The 21,833-nt window shown below is 37.8% G+C and overlaps 1 protein-coding gene and 1 non-coding gene across 2 annotated transcripts in view; one reads left to right on the forward strand and one right to left on the reverse strand.

The window, feature by feature from the left end:
* Window positions 1–21,833, reverse strand: part of LOC129929004 (paired box protein Pax-6-like) — a 56,004-nt gene that overhangs the window by 26,329 nt on the left and 7,842 nt on the right. The window lies entirely within an intron of this gene.
* Trnaa-agc (transfer RNA alanine (anticodon AGC)) lies at window positions 2,267–2,339 on the forward strand. Its single transcript has one exon. It is a non-coding gene; the product is annotated as a tRNA-Ala (tRNA).

The raw sequence follows: 21,833 nt of genomic DNA on the forward strand, positions 1-21,833 counted from the left end.
AATGCTCGCACGATGTCAGGGACAGTCTGGCTATATCTTGACCTAGGTCTCATCCCCATCAGAAATTGTTATATTACTTTATTTCACAATTTTGTGAATATTTCCTTGTTTACAAAAACTTGCTCATCTAATCCGAATCTGTATTTCTATTTAAAATTCAGATCAACGAGAAGGTCTCGACGCTTCGAAACATGAAATTTCCATGGGCCACGAGAAATTGTGATTACGTTTTAAAATCGATTTAATAAGTTAACTAGAGTCGTGTAAGTAAAAGTATATACTAACATCCTAGCAAAGTACCGTAGACTCACGTAGACAAAGTACCGTAGACTGACGTAACAAAGTACCGTAGACTTAGGTAACAAGTACCGTAGACTTAGGTAACAAAGTACCGTAGCCTTAGGTAACAAAGTACCGTAGACTTAGGTAACAAAGTACCGTAGACTTAAGTAACAAAGTAACAAAGTACCGTAGACTTAGGTAACAAAGTACCGTAGACTTAGGTAACAAAGTACCGTAGACTTAGGTAACAAAGTGCCGTAGACTTAGGTAACAAAGTGCCGTAGACTTAGGTAACAAAGTGCCGTAGACTGTCGTAACAAAGTACCGTAGACTGTCGTAACAAAGTACCGTAGCCTTAGGTAACAAAGTACCGTAGACTAACGTAGACAAAGTACCGTAGACTGTCGTAACAAAGTACCGTAGACTCACGTAGACAAAGTGCCGTAGACTGTCGTAACAAAGTACCGTAGACTGTCGTAACAAAGTACCGTAAACTTAGGTAACAAAGTACCGTAGACTGTCGTAACAAAGTACCGTAGCCTTAGGTAACAAAGTACCGTAGACTCACGTAGACAAAGTACCGTAGACTCACGTAGACAAAGTTGATTGTTTACGATTGGTAAAAATGAGGTCCACTAGTAAATGTAGTTAAATTAGACAATTCTCAATTCATCTTGACAATCAGGCGCGGACTAGGTGTAAGAGTCGGCCCTGGTGTTACCAAACACACACATCACATATCTTCATAATATTAAACAAGCGTGAACTTATGACCTTATTCTAGCAAAAGGTCACATGGGAACTCGTTACTAAAAATAGGTTTTACATTGTTCTACACACTTGAGATTTCATGAGCTAGAATGCTTACTTGCTGGCACATTGTTTATGATTTGTGGTCTATTCAATGTGTTACATAACCTCATTATAAACAGCACACAACAAGACCTCTTCCAAGTCTTCTTGTTTTAAAATGCTTTTATGTGTAAAAACTTTTATGACGAGTTAGTTGCGTAGACTATTAACCAGTAGTGTAGCAAAGCAGGTACCGTCTTATATATCAGGGACGTAGCTAGAAATTTTCCATCGTTTGGGGTCCGGGGGGGGGGCTTGACCTCCTTAGGGGGCCCCTGCATTTTGCATTACATTTAATTTTTAATGCAAAAACACTCATTTGCCGACCCCCCCCTCTAATGAGGGCCCTGAGGGATTTTCAAATTCTCCCCCTCCCCCTAGCTACGCCATTGTATCAAACAGTAATTTACTAACGATATAGGAAATGTAGTCCCTGATTATTTGAAGCTAAACAAACTTATGTGACAATTCTATCAATTTATCAATATTTTTTTTTTATTTGGGCTCAATTGGTCATGGGTTGTGGCGCGGGAAAGTTGCTATTTGGAAATTCGTTACCAACTCGAATTTGATAGAATCTTACAAAATGGAGGACCTTTTGTGTGTGTGTATTTTTTTTTTAAACTAACTTGGTGTGTGTATGGAATCGAAGCGCGCAGAAACACAGTAGAATGATTTAGGTTAATCCATGATTACAGAAAATGTGCTGAAGACCTATACAAACACATTGAGGGTGGCCCAAGACGCTCCGTGGACCTCTTTCCTTTTATGAGAGAATATTATAAAACGGATAATGGGACTGACTGGGAATCAAAGTGGCCCGTTGGGCGGCAGCCCTAACAGCCATTGAGTGGGCATATGCCCTTAAGGTTAGTACGCCCTTGTAGATAATAGCCAGGAAGTTAAGGTGACCAAAAATTATCGAACAAGTTGTGCGATTCTAGCTTGATTTCAAACAAGAGTAGCCAGAAACTTTAGATTTAGATCTATGACCTAATTAGTGGATGTGAACAGGAGCAAAATGAACTGTTTCGTATACTAAACGTGGTGGACATATCAGATGACGGAACATATAAAGAAATTTAAAAAAACTTTACTTTATACATGAAAAAAATCAAAAGAAATATTACATGGGGCTGTAGCTCAAGTGGTAGAGCGCTCGCTTAGCATGTGAGAGGTACAGGGATCGATACCCTGCTGCTCCAAATTTTTTTTTTTGACATTTTCATGTAATAGAGTTGTTCGTAATTAAACGATTGAAATTTGTATTTAATTCTTGCGATGACGTTATACGAACGTGGACATCTGGTTTAAAGAAAAACGACGGCTGGTGGAGTTTGTGATTGATTTGATTAGGTTTTGGACTACACGTACTGAGCTCTATTGAAATCAAAGGAGCTAAACTAGTTTGTCCTCGACTTTTCAGACATTTGAAAACATTACGTTAATAAAATATCAGAAACTCTGTGGCTATCTAGTCCATGTTTTACATTTCAACAATAGAAAAAAAATGTTTTTATTACACTGTGTTTGTCAATTTGGCCTATTATTTGATCAAATGATATGTACAGATTTGATGAGATATACATTATACTATAAATGGTTATCGCCTGATCTATTTTAATATAATATTATTTTTTTTTCTTTTAATATTATAGTAAGCTAATCTATCCTCCATCTTTCTCCATTCCATTTCTCCATCTGGAGAAAGACGGTCGACAAATCTTGCCTGGTGCCCCAACGGTCCAACAGACTAAGGGATAGGTAAGGGTAAAGGGTAAAATCTATCCTAGGCAATTTGTTATTGAAAACAACGCCAACAGCATGGAGATTCAATCCTCCTACTCACGACATTTGCGTTATGAGGGTGACGAAGAATTATCACAACGCCAACAGCATGGAGATTCAATCCTCCTACTCACGACATTTGCGTTATGAGGGTGACGAAGAATTATCACATTTTCATTTGACTGTTCTACTGAGAGTGGGTCCGTTGCTATCCAGATTCCGAACTACAATTAATATTTTAAACAAAAGAAAAAAGTTATGATATTGATGTATTGTTATATACATAAAACCCAATTCTGCAGGTTTTAAGATCTCTGTAAAAAATATAAGCAATATATATGATTACTTGTACATAAATTAGTGACAGGGAACTACTTAAAAGAGTTTTTGTTATTGCTATAATTTTAATTGGCAAACTTTCACCCTCCCCTTATTTTTTTCGTAGCCTAACTCGGCAAGTTTCCTCCCTTTGAAGTCAACCTATAGGCCTACTAGCCGGTCGCGTACTGTTTAGGCATTAAGTAGTGTGATAAATAGTATTTAACCCTTAAAACGCGTGTGGTAGCTTAGCCTCTAAACGTCAGAATTGTAATTCCATTTTGTATGCAATCATTGTAAAACGGCTCAGCACTTTAAGGGTTAAAATTACAAACGTCAATTACATATCAATAAAAGTATAAGCAAATAACAATAGAAACTAATCAATACAACAATATCCATTCTGCATCGCAAAAAGATTTTTTGCCAAATCAGAAACATGTTGTTGTTTTTTTCTATCTATTCTGTGTAATCTAGATGAGTTATAAAGTGTGCTAGATGTGGTGTAGATGTGGATTAGTTGTGGTCTAGGTCAGGTTTAGATTATTATTAAGATCATAGACGACATAATTACGACATAATTAAGAATAACGAAGCTCAACACGTCCAGATGAGATATAGATGTGCTGTTGATGTGTTATAGATACAATGTCGCTGTGTATGTAAATGTGGTTTAACTGTGTAGGTATGGTCTAGGTGAAGTCTAGATGTGGTCTTGTTGTAGTGTAGGTATGGTCTAGGTGAAGTCTAGATGTGGTCTTGTGGTGTAGGTATGGTCTACGTGAAGTCTAGATGTGGTCTTGTTGTGGTGTAGGTATGGTCTAGGTGAAGTCTAGATGTGGACTAGTTGTGGCGTAGGTATGGTCTAGGTGAAGTCTAGATGTGGTCTAGGTATGGCGTAGGTATGGTCTAGGTGAAGTCTAGATGTGGTCTTGTTGTGGTGAAGGTATGGTCTAGGTGAAGTCTAGATGTGGTCTAGCTGTGGCGTAGGTATGGTCTAGGTGAAGTCTAGATGTGGTCTAGTTGTGGTGTAGGGGTTATGTGTTTCAATTAAAAATATTTTCGTCCTGTTTTAAGAGGTAAAAAAAGTTATGTCTACAGCAACATAAAATCTTTTACAAACCCTACCATACAAGTTCTGTCAAGCAAACTCTGTCATACAAACCCTGCCGAGCAGACCATTAACCATTGTTAACAATGTCTTATCTCTATCATAATATATTCTTGTGACGTTATATATGGATTTATGTCTAAACTATTTCTTGCTCTGATTTTGTAACTCCACTAAGACTAGTAGACATTTTATCTTGATATCGACTCTATTTTGTATTGATATTTAAAAAAAAATGCTTCCTTCAGAGTTTGAATCTTCTTTCTAGTCTAAACCTCCCTCCGGACGACGGGGGGATGGTAGCGGTCAGGAAATGAACCCTGGACTATGCTGGACAATCGATCCATCAAAAACGATCAACAGTCCAGCTCGCACACCGCTGGACCAGGCAGCCATATTATTGCCGAAATTTCGTCTTGTTAATTTCAGTCACATTTATATAAAAATAAAAACACATGGTTATAAATATTGATTTATGCCTGATTGATTGTCATAGTAATTACAGGACAAAAACAAGTCTTAAAAAGCTACCATGTTCTCTATGCTCATTCCCATTGATCTCAGACAACATGTTTCGCTACATTCAAGGAGATAATTAAGACCTATCTGTTCCAAACGTTTTAAAATTAGTTTGCCATTTTAACTCTAGAGTTTATGTTTGTAATGTTATCACAGCGCCTTGAGCCTACATTTTGTTTGTTATCAGCGCTTTTATAAATTAAATTATATTTCCATTATTATTGTACGGTCAAAGTTTTTCATACAATATAATGATACAATTTATTTAATGTTAAAATTATTTCAACCTGCAAGTCTTAATTAACTGTTCTTACGTTACATAATTATTTGAATTAGTAACTTGGCTTCACCAATTTTTAAGCCTAAATAATTTATACAAATATTATTTCTATCAACTAAAATAAGAAAGCACATGCAAATTAAACATCTGACTTCAAATTAATTTATTTAAATTTAACCCAGGCCTAATTCGGCTAACTAAATTATTATTTTTTTTTTTGCGTATTCTTAGCAAACAAAATACAAATGTCGTGACACCTTAATGTGGCTTTCAGTTTTTGCGGTATCTGTAATACCTAATCGTGTTAACTCTTAAACCATCAATTTGAACAGCAATACTTTCTTTGTCCCCGAATATCGGAATACAATAATAATAAAAGGAGATGTATCCCAAGATAACTGTTTACGACACCAGTTAAGCCTGTGTTCTTTCATCGGATTATTGACTACACTTAATGTTGAACTATAATTGATGTAACATTTTGTGTGTGTGTGTGTGACTTGGATCTGAAGTCTAAGACTTATTAGTCAAGTCAATAATAGGTTGCAGAACAGTCAAAGTCATAGCCAGCATTTAGTTCGTTTCGCTAGCTCAGATTTTGTCCCCCCCCCCCTTTTAGTCCTATTTTTAACTCAATCCCAAGCGCGAGGAGTGGGTGGAGTAGTCTACCTGCCAATCATACAAATGTCCGCCCACTTTTTTCTTTCTTTATGAAGAGAGTCAAGCGTCCTCTGCAAAGTACTTTTCCATTGGTCTAGGCGGTTAAGACAGCAGACGTGAGGAAGGAAAACGGTTATGAATCTGCAAGGCTAAAAAAAGTCGAGTTGTTTATTTTTGTTTAACTTCTTTCAGAGTTTAAGTCGCAACCAGAGTACTAACTATATAGAACTATCAGTATTCCGTAATACTATATTACTTCACGATAATTCATTTTAAAGTCGCTAGGAACTATTACTTAGATCTATCTGGTTACCAAATTGTTCAAACTGTTTTTACTAAGCAATTTCGAAACAAAAAATAAATAAATAAAATAAATAGATAAAACGTGTTCTAGAGTTGAGCTTAAGAGTTTAAAGTAATGCTGTGACATTGAGCGCGTACTTTTCGTGACTATTAAAACTATTTTGACTAATGACAGTAAATAGTTTGTATGATTTATATTCCAATTATAGTTTGGTTAGGAAGACTTACTTCGAACATTTTAGATCAATGTTTATAGTTCACTATTTGTAGGCCATAGTTGAGTCGGATGCTGTCAAATAAGCCAAGTTGATGTAGCCACAATAGATGTAGTAAAAGTTGGTATATTTATACGCAGGGGCGTAGCAAGAAATTTGTCATCATTTTGGGGGCCCGGGGGGTTGATCTCTTTGAGGGCCCCTGAATTTTCATTCATATTTAATTTTAAAAACATTTATTTGAGGCCCCCCCCCTCAAGTGGTGGCCCGGGGGATTTTCAAATTCTCCCCCTCCTTCCCCCTACCCTAGCTACGCCGCTGATTATACGTGCACGTTGATCAAACTGGAGTTGATGTAACTTTCAGTAAAAAGAGTTACACAGTACAACAAAATCAGTGTCAGTATTCTTTTTTAATGTCTATAGTTACGAAATCAAGATGGCGGTATACGCTCTGGACTGTCGTTCGGAAGTCTTGATGGTCCCGGGTTCGAACCGTCGTCCGGCGGGAGGTTCGGGCTAGAATGTAATTATCTTCAGTATCTATAGAAACATCGAAAACATGTAAAACAAACAAACAAAAAAAAAACTACAAACAAACAAAAACTACAAACAAACAAAAACTACAAAAAAGAAAAAAAGTAACAGCCGATATGAATGTTTGTAAAATGTTTTACTTATTTCGGATGTTCCTTCAGAGTTGAAGATAGTTTACTTCCTAGTCCAAACCTCCCGCAGGACGACGGGGGATGGGAGCGGGCAGGATTTGAACCTGATTCCTCAAATCTCTCCAAAAACATTAAAGCAAACTGTAAGTATTCTAAAGTAGCACAGAGACCATAGCGCACCGAGGTGTTACTTTGTTTTTTAAAATTGATATTACCTTGTACACTCAAAGTTAACCAATGAAATAAAAGTACTCATGTAAAATTAAACAAGCTAATAAACACCAATATATAACCCGAAAAATATCACATTTATTTAAATAGTTTTTTAACCACTAGTACATAATACTGTTATTAAACAATTATTAAAAAAAAATTGGGGGATGCAGTGTATGGACTCATATGGAAATATATCTCTGGTCTAGATACCATTTCTCATGGCTGTCTGGTCGTGTGGTTCGCGCGCTGTACTGTCGTTTGGATTTATCGATGGTCCCGGGTTCAAATTCAGATACGCCTAGGGTGAAGAGAGGAGGCGAGCAGAAGATGCGAGGGGGAGGGGGGAGGGGGGAGGAGGCATGGGGGAGAAATTAAATCGTCCTCCCATTCTCCTAGAACCTAAACAGACGTCTGTGAAATTCTAGAGTTTACAGGTGTCATAGGCTATCTGTATCACTTAGACTCTGTGCTGGTGGTAGTGCGTGTGTGTCATAGGCTATCTGTATCACTTAGACTCTGTGCTGGTGGTAGTGCGTGTGTGTCAGAGGCGTATCTGTATGACTTAGACTCTGTGCTGGTGGTAGTGCGTGTGTGTCATAGGCGTATCTTTATCACTAAGACTGTGTGCTGGTGGTAGTGTGTGTGTGTGTGTCATAGGCGTATCTGTATGACTTAGGCTCTGTGCTGGTGGTAGTGTGTGTGTGTCATAGGTGTATCTGTATCACTTAGTCTCTGTGCTGGTGGTAGTGCGTGTGTGTCATAGGCGTATCTTTATCACTTAGACCCTGTGCTGGTGGTAGTGCGTGTGTGTCATAGGCGTATCTTTATCACTTAGACTCTGTGCTGGTGGTGGTGCGTGTGTGTCATAGGCGTATCTGTATCACTTAGACTCTGTGCTGGTGGTAGTGCGTGTGTGTCATAGGCGTATCTGTATCACTTAGACTCTGTACTGGTTGTCGTGCGTTTATGTCATAGGCGTATCTGTATCACTTAGACTCTGTGCTGGTTGTAGTGCGTGTGTGTCATAGGCGTATCTGTATCACTTAGACTCTGTGTTGTGGGGGCTGGGGTGGGTAGGGAGAAGCAAAGAAATAAAAGACATTCTAATTTTTTAGAGGAATTGTGTCCCTTGATCCGATTCATTTAGTATCAAGTGCACCTGTTTGCTAAACTACATCTGCTCCTAAACACATGCACCATTAATACGCGCCATTCTAATCCATACCCGTTCACCCCCATTCACAATAACCACTAAAATCTAGCAATAAAAGCTGCGTTGTTTCTTCATGATCACTGATATAGAAATTACTTATGTCTTGGTTCAGGACGCCAATAAGCAGTGCTGGATTCAAGTCAGTCGAGGCCCGGTCAGGATTCGTATTGAGGCACCATACCACCTTCATATTTCAATGCTCTTAATTGTATCAATACATCCAAAATCATGTCAGATTTGTGAAGAAAGAAACAGCATAGCCGACGGATACATTGACTCTCCTTTTCATTTTTTTTTTTTTTACATATATTTGTATTTTTCTTGCATGTTTGTCAACAACAGAATTTTCGGCATTTCCAAATCGTCATCAAATTTTGCATACAAGCTCTTGCTCGATAACACATACATCGATAAAAAAAACAACAACAAACAAACACAAAAAAAAAAACAACAACAAACAAACACAAAAAAAAAACAACAACAAACAAACAATTAGCTTATCAATTAGTCGTATTAAATTGATTTGGCTTTATATAGAAAATGTACTCAGCTAAGGGGAGATAAGCATTGTGTCGTGAATTAGGTCTAAATGTCTAAACTAAGAATAGACTATAGAACGTCTATGTTATAACTACAGCCCCACTGTCATGCTCGGCCATCAAGACTAAGGTCTGTTTACCTCTCGAGTAGAACGCAAACAAACACCATTCTTTACATTTTTTATTTTTAAGTTCTACTATATAAATAATTTTAAGACTAAGACTAAGACTGCTTTATTGATCCTTATGGAAATTTGTTGTGATTACAAGGTCTCTTTTCTTATATAAAGACAGCACAACAGAAACATACACATAAATACAACAGACATATCTTATAATAATGTAACGGCAATATTTTCGATTCCAAAGATTAAGGATGAGTCAAGAGTCACATGAATACGTAGACCCAGTCGCAACCTGCGTAATATTTGCCTTGAAAATGTAGAAGTTAACTCATTGACTGCGGAGTTTTTTCTTCAAAAAATGCTACTTTCTTAGAAAATTGTTTTATTCCTAGTATGATTAAAACACAAATGTGTCATATAAGTACCAATGATGCTATAGTAACATTTTTTTTGGTATCAAATTAAAGGTAAATGAATAGAAATTTTGAAAATGTAAACAGCTTTCCATTTAAATATAAGAAATCAAATTATAATAAATTATAATGTAAATAATATGACCTTATACCGTAAAAAACGGATGCCAGCTTGAGTACTTATGTAGGCAAGAAAGAAAAAGGGCCGGCGATTTGGTTAGGGAGTTGTGGGGGGGGGGGTGGGTGGGGGCGTGAATCATTGTCGTAAATGTCTCATAGGGAAACTTTCTATTGAGCGCATGGGTAGCTGAAGGACAAAGCAAGCTTTTGTTATGCTTACGTTCAAAGAATCCACGCTGTCAGGCGGCAAGCAACAGCCCAACGGAAGTATACAATGGCTTGACAATGCATTCTTAAAGCCTTAAGACAAAAAGAATATTAAATACACCTTGTCACGCAATCTGCACATTACAGGGGTCAACAAGAGCAGACGGACATATAGTTCCTAGGAATAGAGAGTATTTATAACTAAAACACGTTGGGTTGTAGAACTTTGTTTTTACATCATCTATTGATCAAAGACCTTCCTTCAGGGAAAAGTACCCAGGAAAAAGAAGAAGAGGCAGACAGGGAAAGCGATGGGAGGACAACATAAAAGAATGGACAGGCCTGTCATTGAAAGAGGTTCTAACTAAGGCAAAAGGCAGAGTGGAATGGAGAAAGACGTTAAACGAATCTTGCATGGTGCCCCAACTGTCCAATAGACTAAGGGATAGGTAAAAAGGTATATGTAAGCAATCAAACATGTACCTTCTCTGATGAGAGTAATTTGTATGAGCATTGCGGAAGAAACTAGTCAGTAAAGAGAAATTAGGTCGAAATTTGGTTTAACCCCGACACTGATACTCGACACCAAGTGTTCTCAGATTGGGGTGTCTATCTTAACTCGCAATCTGTCTCCGCCACCATCCCCCCCCTCCCCCGTACTCGTTGGCACTCCTCTGCCATCCCCGTATTCCATCATATAGACAATACGGCTAAGGGCGCACAACTCAACGACGCGTATTTACATACAAAGAGGCAACAGAACAAAAGCCCCAGGTGTCTGTTACCCCCTAGAAGCACGCCGTTCACACATGAATCCACCTGGTGGGTCTGAACTCTAGGCTGTACAGTGAACAGCACATTGATTTGTACAGCCTGAACCTTTGCATGTAAATGAAAGGGGAAATAGATAGGTGCAGATATAAATACCAATCTGGCTAAATGTTTTAAACCCAGATAAGCTTAACATCAAATACATTTAGATTCATCAGTCACTAAACCAATTATATATCGGTAAAAATTTACGTTATATTCTAAAATCTTTATGGACTGTAATATACAGCCAAACTCTGTCGCGGTCATTTCAGACAGATTTGCGACATATCCTACTTTGTTAGATAGTTTCTTCTTACAAATTAGTATCGACAGTTGAAAAACTAATTAAGAATGGAGTTTATATAAATCCGTGTGTCAAAAGCATCGTTAGCATTAATTATAACAAAAACCTTAGAACATATTAAGTACAAAGCTCAAATTGTACTTATTGGTTGTGCAAAAAAAAAAAAACTATTCAATTAATTAAATTAGTTTTCTTCCTCTATAAAGAAGAAGTATATTCACCAAAGCTTTCACTTGCTTTTTGATACCACAACCTCCTAGTTAAAAACAGGAATAAGTTAAACCAGATTTTCTTTGTCTCTCCATTGTGTATCCTCCATATTTCTCTCTATCGTTTCTTTTTCTTTCTCTCTGCTCTTTCCTAAACTTCTTTCTCCTATTTTCTCTCTCTCTCTCTCCCTCTCTCTCTCTCCCTCTCTCTCTATCCCCCTCTCTCTCTCTCTCTCTCTCTCTCCCTCTCTCTCTCTCTCTCCCTCTCTCTCTCCCTCCCTCCCTCTCTCTCCCTCTCTCTCTCTCTCCCTCTCTCTCTCTCTCCCTCTCTCTCTCTCTCCCTCTCTCTCTCTCTCCCTCTCTCTCCCTCTCTCTCTCTCCCTCTCTCTCTCTCCCTCTCTCTCTCTCTCTCTCTCTGTTTGGCTTTGATGAAAAGGCATGCAATCTGTTATCAGCTATCTCTGCAGCTAAGCAGCCAAGCGAGTCGTCTCGGTCTGGCTAGGTGTGGGAAGTACGCCAGTTAATGTCCGATGGTACCACAGATAGCCACCGGGTGAACTAGGGAAAGGTAATTGTTAGGGCCGATGAGCAAAAGGTGACCTATTACAACTTTGTATAAGTGTTTGGTGTGGAATATAGTTTAGAAAAAACGTTTGTAGACCAATTTTAGAACGAACAAAGCACTATATATATATATATATATATATATATATATATATATATTGCCTCAATCAAACTATAGCAGTATAACTATATCACGAGGTCTACAGTGATTGCAAAGACCTTCCTTCAAGGAACAGTACCAGGGAAAAGAAGAAGAGGCAGACAGAGAAAGCGAAGAGAAAACAACACCAAAGCAGGGACGGTCACCGAATGAGATTTTATGCAATGCAAAAGACAGAGAGGAATGGAAAACAACGGTCGACAAATCGCGTGTGGTGCCCAAACATTCCAACAAACTAAAGGATAGGTGAAGATGAATATCAATGTCCTGGAAATAGATTCGTTTTCTTATGTCACATAGATAGATGTAGAGACTTTGTCACTACTATAAAATGTATGATTGCTTTATATAATAAATAAATAAATAAGCGGGTATTTCAAAAACGGCTCCAAAGATTTTTCAATAAATTTAACAGTTTATGCATATTTAGGGGGGGGGGGGAATTGTCAACACAGTGAATACTCTGGCTTGACCGTTCTAATTTGTTCAAAGTGAATCATCTAAAAATTTAATTTGACTTACACCCTTTTATCAATTCAAAATGTTCCGAGTGAGGTAGAAAAACTAAGATTTTTTTTTGGCACGGCTTCAGCGGAAATTCCCGCACTCGTCTCAAATGTTTGTTTGTATTCAGTAAGGAGTTCACTAAATAGACGCCAATGAACATTTTGCGGACCATCTAAGACTTGTTGAACAGCAAGTGAACAATCAAAGAATGTTTTGAAATATAGAGATGTAAAATACTAGAATAGATCGATACTCTAGATTTATGATTGGGCAAAGCTCATTGGAAAGACTTCTTAAAATACTAGATCGATACTCTAGATTAATGATTGGGCAAAGCTCATTGGAAAGACTTCTTAAAATACTAGATCGATACTCTAGATTAATGATTGGGCAAAGCTCATTGGAAAGACTTCTTAAAATACTAGATCGATACTCTAGATTAATGATTGGGCAAAGCTCATTGGAAAGACCTCTTAAAATACTAGATCGATACTCTAGATTTATGATTGGGCAAAGCTCATTGGAAAGACTTCTTGCCATTTTGAAGCATTACAAATTGGAGAGAACAAGAAATCCTTGACCACTATCAGTTTAATAATGAAGGGACTAATTTTAAAAACAACAACGTATTTCTTTAAATATTACTTACAGTCGTAAGTTAGATCAACACCGTTTACAGTTGGAGGTTTTAATGAGGGTCAATTCTAACAATGCTTTACAATCCGTTTGTTGGCCAATCATCTATGGCAGTGTTGCCTGAACTTTGGTATTCGGGCCATATCTGGCCAGTGAAAGTACCTAGTGAAACATCAGAGTCTCGGTTCCAGCGGACTCGACGCTGCAATCAAATTTATTTGGACTCGAGGTCGAAAATACTTAGGCACCACTGACCTATGAAAACAAACATTCAAAATCCTTTCAAAGTCAATTCAATTTTTATCATCGGAATAGAGCGCAAATCTATTCGCATTTGCTATATCTACTTTTTTTTGCTTTACATTTTTGTCTAGTCGAATAAAAAAATCTATAACAATTAACCGCCACATTTTATTTTGGTTTAGTTTTTTTTTTTTTTTTAATTTTATCATTAGAATTGTCTTAAAATTTCCCATTTACTTTGTAAAGATGAAGCTACAGACGAACCGGACTTGTCACGACCTGTCAGTCGTCAAACGAGGACTGCCCACACGTGACAGGCGGCCCGAAGTGACGTTCAGATTGGACCAAATAAGCCTAACCATAAACAAAACCTTGCGCTGGATGTGAATAAATATGCAAAGGAAAGCACAATGGGGGATCCCATTTATCAGCCCCAAATAGCTAGTCAGCAGACGTGAGCGTCAGCCAGCGTCCTGTGTCCATCCATCAACACGTAGACCTGTTATGACCAAGTCTTTTAGTGCTCTGTGGTTCTGCAGGGAGATGGATGTATGACGCAAGCAAGGCAGCCATGTTTTTTTCTTTCGGACCTACGTTTGTATATGTCAAGAGTTTTAATGACATCAGGGCTGTGGCGGAGCCAGTGGTGACATTGAAAGAGAAGTGAGGGACTTTGGTGGAGTCCGCAAGTTGACCTTGAGATACCAGGGAAATAAAACATGGAACGTCTCAACGTTATGACCTTTAAATCAAGCGGGTCCCCCCCCCCCAATTCCTATAATTAAGTTACACTCTCTTCATGAGCGGACGGACAAAGTCGGAAGAAAAAGGCTAGTTCTTCTTCTTGAAACTGTCAGGTAGAGTTGAGCCTTCGGCTCTTGGAGCTCCAGGCCAGCAAAAGTGAACAAGAGCTCCCTTTCACCGGCTTGAATGAGAACAGTGTACACTGTCCTCTCTGGCAGGGTGTCAGACTCGCGGCCAGAGAGCGCGTGCACAGGGATACCTGCCATTTTCCTTCTCTATACCAGGCTAACTGTGCAGGACACGTCATTGAGGAACGGCGCCTGGATTGTAACAAGGTTGTGGGAGCTTTTTTACAACTCCGCGTAGTGCGATGAGGATGCTCTAGCACCCCTTTAGGCGCCCCCACGGGAGTCTTGTTTCGCTACCCTTTAGCCTAATCGTTTCCTCCTACGATCGTTTCCACCCGGGCGCCACTATGAGGCAGGGTAGCATGCCCGGGTGAAAAAGGCTAAGACAGATGGAAGTCTGGAAATTCCAGGCTCTGGCAGAGAAGTCGATTGAGTGAAGGGCCAATGACGAAGGATGTCCGAATAAAATGCGAAATCATAAAATAGGAATTGATTAGAATTTAATAATAATAATTATTATTATAATCTTTATTATCTATAATATAGTATAACTAGACCACAAATCACTAGCCGCAGCAGAGTCAATAAAAGGATACCTCTAAAAGTCGCATGATGGAAAGTCCGCACACTGCAGGACAGCAACAAAAGTGGACCGAAATAAAAGTGGCCTATTTAGAGTTAAACCTAGATCTAACTAAAGTCTAGAAACTATTATATTAGATGTAGATCTATATATTATAAAAGTAAATTCAAGAGCTCAATAAGTTTATTAATTATTGTACGTTAGTATAGTTAATATCCCCCGTATAGGGCCTCATGTTGCCTATCCAATCACAGTTTATACACAGCGCATGTTAGATGTGCTCTACATGTGAATGGAACTATTAAAATGTATATATTATATATATATAATATATATAATTGGAATGAACTTATTTGATACATTAAAATATAAAGTCGTAATTCTGAACTCCATTAAAAATGTAAAAGACAGAAGTTATTGATAATTCATTTCGTTTAGATTTTTCTAAGCCAAATACTATGGACAGACGCATAACTTAGAAATTGAGCCGTCAACTTTGGCGTTCCATCTGACTGGAGACAAAGTTTTTTTTCCAATGGCAGCGTCTCGTGCAGATGATAAAACCAATCACAGAGGTCCAAACTAGGTCACAATGAGAGCAGATACGAAGGTGCACATTTTCGCTTTCTCAACACAATTAACGCTGTCTTGAAATTTAGGAGTTCAGGTCCATTATCCTCCCATCTGAAGGAACGAACCAGGGAACGAACCAGTGGCCGAACGAGGGAACGAACCAGTGAACGAACCAGGGAACGAACAAGTGGCCGAACCAGTGAACGAACCAAGGAACGAACCAGGGAACGAACCAAGGAACGAACCAGGGAACGAATATTTGAACTTCCGATTCACAACAAATCCGCCTAGAAGCAACGCAGTGCCAAGAGACCAAACCACTAGACCAGGGGTTCTCAACCTGAGGGTAGCGACCCCCTTGAGGTCGCCTAAGACCATCGAAACTATGGATTGTTATTGTCTATTCTTCTATTGCTGTATGCGTGTGTGCGGTGGGGGTCGCGGCAGAGTGGGGGATTGTAAAAAGGGGTCGCCGAGCTTAAAAGGTTGAGAACCGCTGCACTAGACCGTACAGCCTGGTATGGATGGTGCCATAGTCAGTGCAGTATTTGATTCAACGTTTTCTGTCGTCAAGAATATAGTCCCTAGTGCTACTTGTATGTATTTCAAATGTATGCAGCATTCTAAAAAAAAATCCTTGTGGAAAAAAGGGCTTTTAGTATTTTGATAGACTCAACTAATCTACGCATTATTCAGGGTTTATTTAGCCAGATTGGATATTATGACTTTCTTTTTACAAAGCTTATATCAACTCACTGTGCCTGTCTGGTAAAAATTGTGTATACGTATTACGTAATCTTTTCAACAAATCTTGGATCAAGTTGAAATTGTGTGCAGTTATTTCTTGCAACTGACTAAACAAGAATCAATTTTTAAAAAAAATTAAAAATTGAGTTAATTAACTATTGGTAATTAATTATTTTGTTTGGCTTGGAACAAGTGAAAGAAATTGTGCTTGACAGATGTGGGGGTATAAGGTGAATTATATATATATATACATATATATATATATATAGGTATATATATATATATAGGTATATATATATATATATATAGGTATATATATATATATATATATAGGTATATATATATATATATATATATATATATATGTATATAAATATATATATATATATATATACATATATATATATGTATATATATATATGTATGTATATATAGGTATATATATATATATATATGTATATATAGGTATATATATATATATATATATATATATATATATATATATATATATATATATATATATATATATATATATATATATATTGTTACGTATCTCTCCTACTATCCAGGCTCTCTTCCAACTGCACCACACGACACAACGAACTCAAAGAACCTTACAACTCAGGGCTCCAAAGTAACAGTCAGTTTAATTTCAAATACATCGCAATGGGCAACAACATTAACACTGTCTTTACAAAAACCTAGTCTCTGGTCCGCACTGACTTCACACACCGTGCTGGTTCTCGCCTCGTACTGGTCACATTGCGAGGTAACGTGAAGTGAAGTGATTCTGACACACTCGCTCTTATATAGTGTCTCTACTGGCCTACTCGAACCTTCTTGACCACTCCAGTTGATCACTTTCGCCCGTGACTTGCGTCCGTAATATTTACTACACTGGTCCTTGCCGTACTGGCGTGTACTGTCACTGGTCACAGTTGACCGCTCGTACTGCTCTGGACTGTGGCGATTTGGGTAGGCTAAAAATACAGAGCACTACTCCCATCTGTGTCACCACCAGGTTTACAACAATATATATATATATATATATATATATATATATATATATATATATATATATATATATATATATATATATATATATATATATATATATATATATATATATATATATATATATATATTATAGCTTTTATATAGCGCTACTTTCATGCTTATAGCATGCTCAGAGCGCATTTGGTCCTATCTCATTTGTGGACCAGTGTGAGGGAGGGGGTATCTAGGAGTTGGTTTTCCGTGCTGCCTCGAGCCCCCTTCTAGGTAGCCAAGCCAAGCCAAGTTCAAGCGCACTTGGCCTCTCGACCACGCTTCCCATCAAAGAGGCTTGAGCCCTGAGTTCGATCTCAAATCGTACACATTTTGTTTTCACATCCCTTTAAAAAGTGATGAACACAGATAGCCTCTTCACTTCCCCCTCCCTTTTCCCAACTGGTCCAGACGAGCAGGGCCGGCCTTAGGCATAGGCAAACTGGCCAGCCGCTAAACAAAAACAATTGGTAATTGCACACATTTATTATTGTTTGTCTAGATCAGGGGTTCTCAACCTGTGGGTCGCGACCCCTTGCGGGCTCGATTGACGATTTGTCAGGGGTCGCCTAAGACCATCGAAAATATGGATTGTATTTAGTGTATTCTTCTATTGCTGTGTAAGTTATGGGGGGGGGGTCGGGGCCGAGTGGGGGATAGAAAAAAAGGGGTCGCCGAGCTTAAATGGTTGAGAACCGCTGGTCTAGATGTATTATAAATTTAATCACATGACTGATCCAAACTAATTGATATAATTACGCTTACTTAACATAAGCTTTTGTTGTTTTTTTAAAGGTATTTCGTATGTTTTTTTCTTGTAAAGCATGCCATTGTCAAGGGATTTATCGCTTGAAGGAAATTGGGGCTGTGGTATGAGCCACTTGGATGTCAATTTTTTAAGGCGTGTGAGTATAGACCAGGGGTTCTCAACCTGTGGGTCGCGACCCCTTTTGGGGGTCGATTGACGATTTGCTAGGGCTCGCCAAAGACCATCGAAAAAAATGGATTGTTTTTGTCTATTCTTCTACTGCTGTGTGGGTGGGGGTCGCCGCAGAGTGGAGGATTGTAAAAAGGGGTCGCCGAGCTTAAAAGGTTGAGAACCGCTGGTATAGACTAATGTTTATTTATGGACTGAGAAACAATTGATGGGGAATACTGGCGGGTATGTATATTATTATTAATTAATACGCGCAGTTATTTTTTTTTCCAATTTTTTTTTTACAGTACTGGAGAGTGACATTGCCAACAACACATAAGACACTAAAATAGACACTTCATAGAATCCTAAATGCTGCTGGCAAAATCATTGGCAAAAAACAAACCCCATTTGGGCAGTTGTTTGAGACAAACATCTATAAAAAAGCTAACAAGATCCTCGAAATAAAGAATCACCCTTTGTATCAGGATTTTGTGATTTTACCATCACAAAAGAGATACAAGACACCGATAGCAAAGACAAACAGACACAAACACTCTTTTGTTCCCCTGGCAATCAAATCATTAAATAAGAACAATCTGGTATAAACTTTGTCACATGTAAATTATGAGTGAGTCTGGTGTGAATGTACATTTTGGTTTCTTATAGTTATAATGTTTTTTGTTTGGTGTAATGCACAAATTGTAAGACAAATTTCCTTACGGATAATAAAGATTGTTATTATTATTATTATTATTATTATTATTACGCAACAGCTCACATTAAATTGTTCGTAAACTGTCCAAACTTGACGATCACTGGGTTGTCCATTGTCCTGTGCTGTAGACAAACTAAGTTTTTGGGATTCTTTCGGAAGGATCAGTCCTTATTTCCTATGGAAGCCCAAAGATTCCAAGAAATATAAATGGTTATTCAGTACTGAAGAGATTACCTTGCCAACAACACATAAGACACTAACATAAGTTTACGGTGTACACAACAGTTCACGTTAAAATTGTTCATAAACTGTCCAAACTTGACGATCACTGGGTTGTCCATTGTCCTTTGCTGTAGACAAACGAAGTTATTGGGATTCTTTCGCAAGGATCTGTCCTTATTTCCTATGGAAGCTCAAAGGTTCCAAGCAGTATAAATATTTTTGATGGAGCGATTCCTGAAACTGATTTTTTTTTAAATAGGAAACCTCAGAATTTGCGCTATTAAATTTTAGCTTTATCATCTTAGGAATCCTTGGGCCTCTTTTTTTTATTCAGTACTGAAGACATTACATTGCCAACAAACACATAAGACACTAACATAAGTTTACGTTTTTTTTAAAAAGGAAACCTCAGAATTTGCGCTATTCAGTTTTAGCTTTATCATAATAGGAATCCTTTGGGCCTTAGGCCTCTTTTCTTTGCCTCTTTTTTGGGCTTATTTTTTTTAATGTTTTTATTAGTAAGTTATCATAAAGTAGCATATACGAACAAACTATAGCTAGATAGAAATAGTTATTTGAATATCACTACACTGATATTAAAAAGGTAAAAATGATTTTGAATAAAAATGTGCATTCTCATTTAAAAAGTATTACAAGCATTAATTCAAAATGTTTTATGTGGGCTACGATAAGCTCCCTTGATACCACAACCTTTCCCATTGTGACGCCTACAAAGAGTTCAATTGTTGTTTTCGATGTTCAACTGAGGCTGCTGGCTACCTTAAGGCAGCAATAAAATGTCATATACATTGCCTCTCTTCTCTTGACCGAATAAGAGATTAATCAGAAAGCACCTAACATACATAAGAAGCATGTATTACTAAGCCGCCAATGTTAATGTTGTGTTTAGACAACTATAATGTGATCAGTTTACGGTTTGTTTGTTTTTTTTAAATTAAAAAAATATATATTTTATTCGTTCATAAATACATGATGTGGTGATCTCCTATTAATTAATGGAACATTATAGAAATTTGTTATTTGAATATCACTACACTGATATTAAAAAGGTGAAAATGATTTTGAATAAAAATGTGCCTTTCACTCAGCACCCTCTTAACATCTTTTTTTCCCAAAGCTTATATCAACTCACTCTGTGTCTGGTAAAAAGTGTGTACACGTTATTTCTCCCAGTCGTATTCTCCGATGAAGTTGAAACTTCCAACTATTATCTATTGGCATAGACAAGACATGAATCAATAAAAAAAAAAAATAAGGAACCAAATACCTAATTAATTACTGGTAAATAATTATTTCGTTTGACCACAACAAGGGAAACTAATCCTTTAGTATTTGTTAATACGTTTAAGTTTGTTTTGGTTTAGTCCCCTTAAATAATTGTTAACCCTTAAAGTGCTGAGCTGTTTTACAATAAGGGCATACAAAATGGAATTACAATTCTGATGTTTAGAGGCTAAACCAACCACACGCGTTTTAAGGGTTAAGGCTGTTTCTCCCTCACGTATTCACCGATCAAGTTGATACTTTATCCTATCTTATATAATACAGACGTTACTTCCAAAAAGAAGATGATTACGTAATACGCGTCATGCATTTAGTCATGCATATTAACCAATGACTTTAAACAATTATCTTTTGTACCTAAAACAACATGAATAAATTTAAAAAAAAATACAACTGTTCAATTATTTTGTTGGTAATTATATTGTTTGATATCGATTAAGGAAAATAACTTCTACATTATTGATAGATATAAATTTAAGAGCGGGGGTTCTTCCCCTTTAGATAAGCTTTGTTTAAACAATAGGATTCTTTTCTTTTTTTTCTTAGATTTCCCTTAGTTTTAAACCTGTAGACAAACTTTTCAACTACGGACACAGTGTACGGGCGATCTTATTACTTGACGTTTATATTGAATTCTGAGGATTGGATGCTGGATGGCCCTCGCTGGATAGAGCCCGTTTAATAGCGAGACAATGCAGCGATTGTTCTTCGGCGTCCTCCTCAGGAGGTGACAAGCGGCGAACCATCCCCCCCTCGGCTTCCTCCTCCTTGTCAGCCATTGTTCCGATGACTGGTAGAAAAAAAAATGTCTCTGTAGGTGTTTCGGCTCAGTACAAATTGCTCGGAATCAAATTTCGGATCAAGTCCGGAGGAAGACGCCGCGTGAGTAGTTAAAACGTCAAAAACTTTCCAGTTCGTAAAAGAGACGGGGAGGGGGCGACGGGCGAACTGAAAATTCAATACTATCTCCAGCGAATACGCCCGACCTCCTTTCCCCCCAAGCGCCACCCCAGTTTTCATTGTCAGGATTTGTTTCTGTTGGTCAGGTGTTAGTCTACAGTTACACGACTTAAGACAATGACCGCTGGAAAGCGTAGCTGGACACCGGAGTGCTTTCTTTCAGTCCAACCTGTTCCTCCTCTTACCCCCCCCCCCCGAACTGAACTATAAAAGCTCTGCGGGAGATGTCCATCTAATGTTTCCATTAGTTCCATCCCTCCCGTACGCACAGCTTGAAAGACTTGAACCCTATCCACCCTAGATTAGTGTCACAGGTATGCCATTGAATATAGTGCACACATATTATCAAGCTTACAAACACCAAGACCGTTCACACTTGTGTTGATCTAATGTAACATATAAATATTTCATAAAGTAACAATACGAATATTTATAATGCGTTCAACAGACATACTCTACGGACGTCAAACACGACGACATTCTGTACGAACGTCAAACACGACGACATACTCTACAGACGTCAAACACGACGACATTCTGTACAGACGTCAAACACGACGACATTCAGTATGGACGTCAAACACGACGACATTCTGTACAGACGTCAAACACGACGACATTCTGTA

Source organism: Biomphalaria glabrata, chromosome 11, assembly GCF_947242115.1.
Source record: "Biomphalaria glabrata chromosome 11, xgBioGlab47.1, whole genome shotgun sequence".
Classification (NCBI taxonomy): Eukaryota; Metazoa; Mollusca; class Gastropoda; family Planorbidae; genus Biomphalaria; species Biomphalaria glabrata.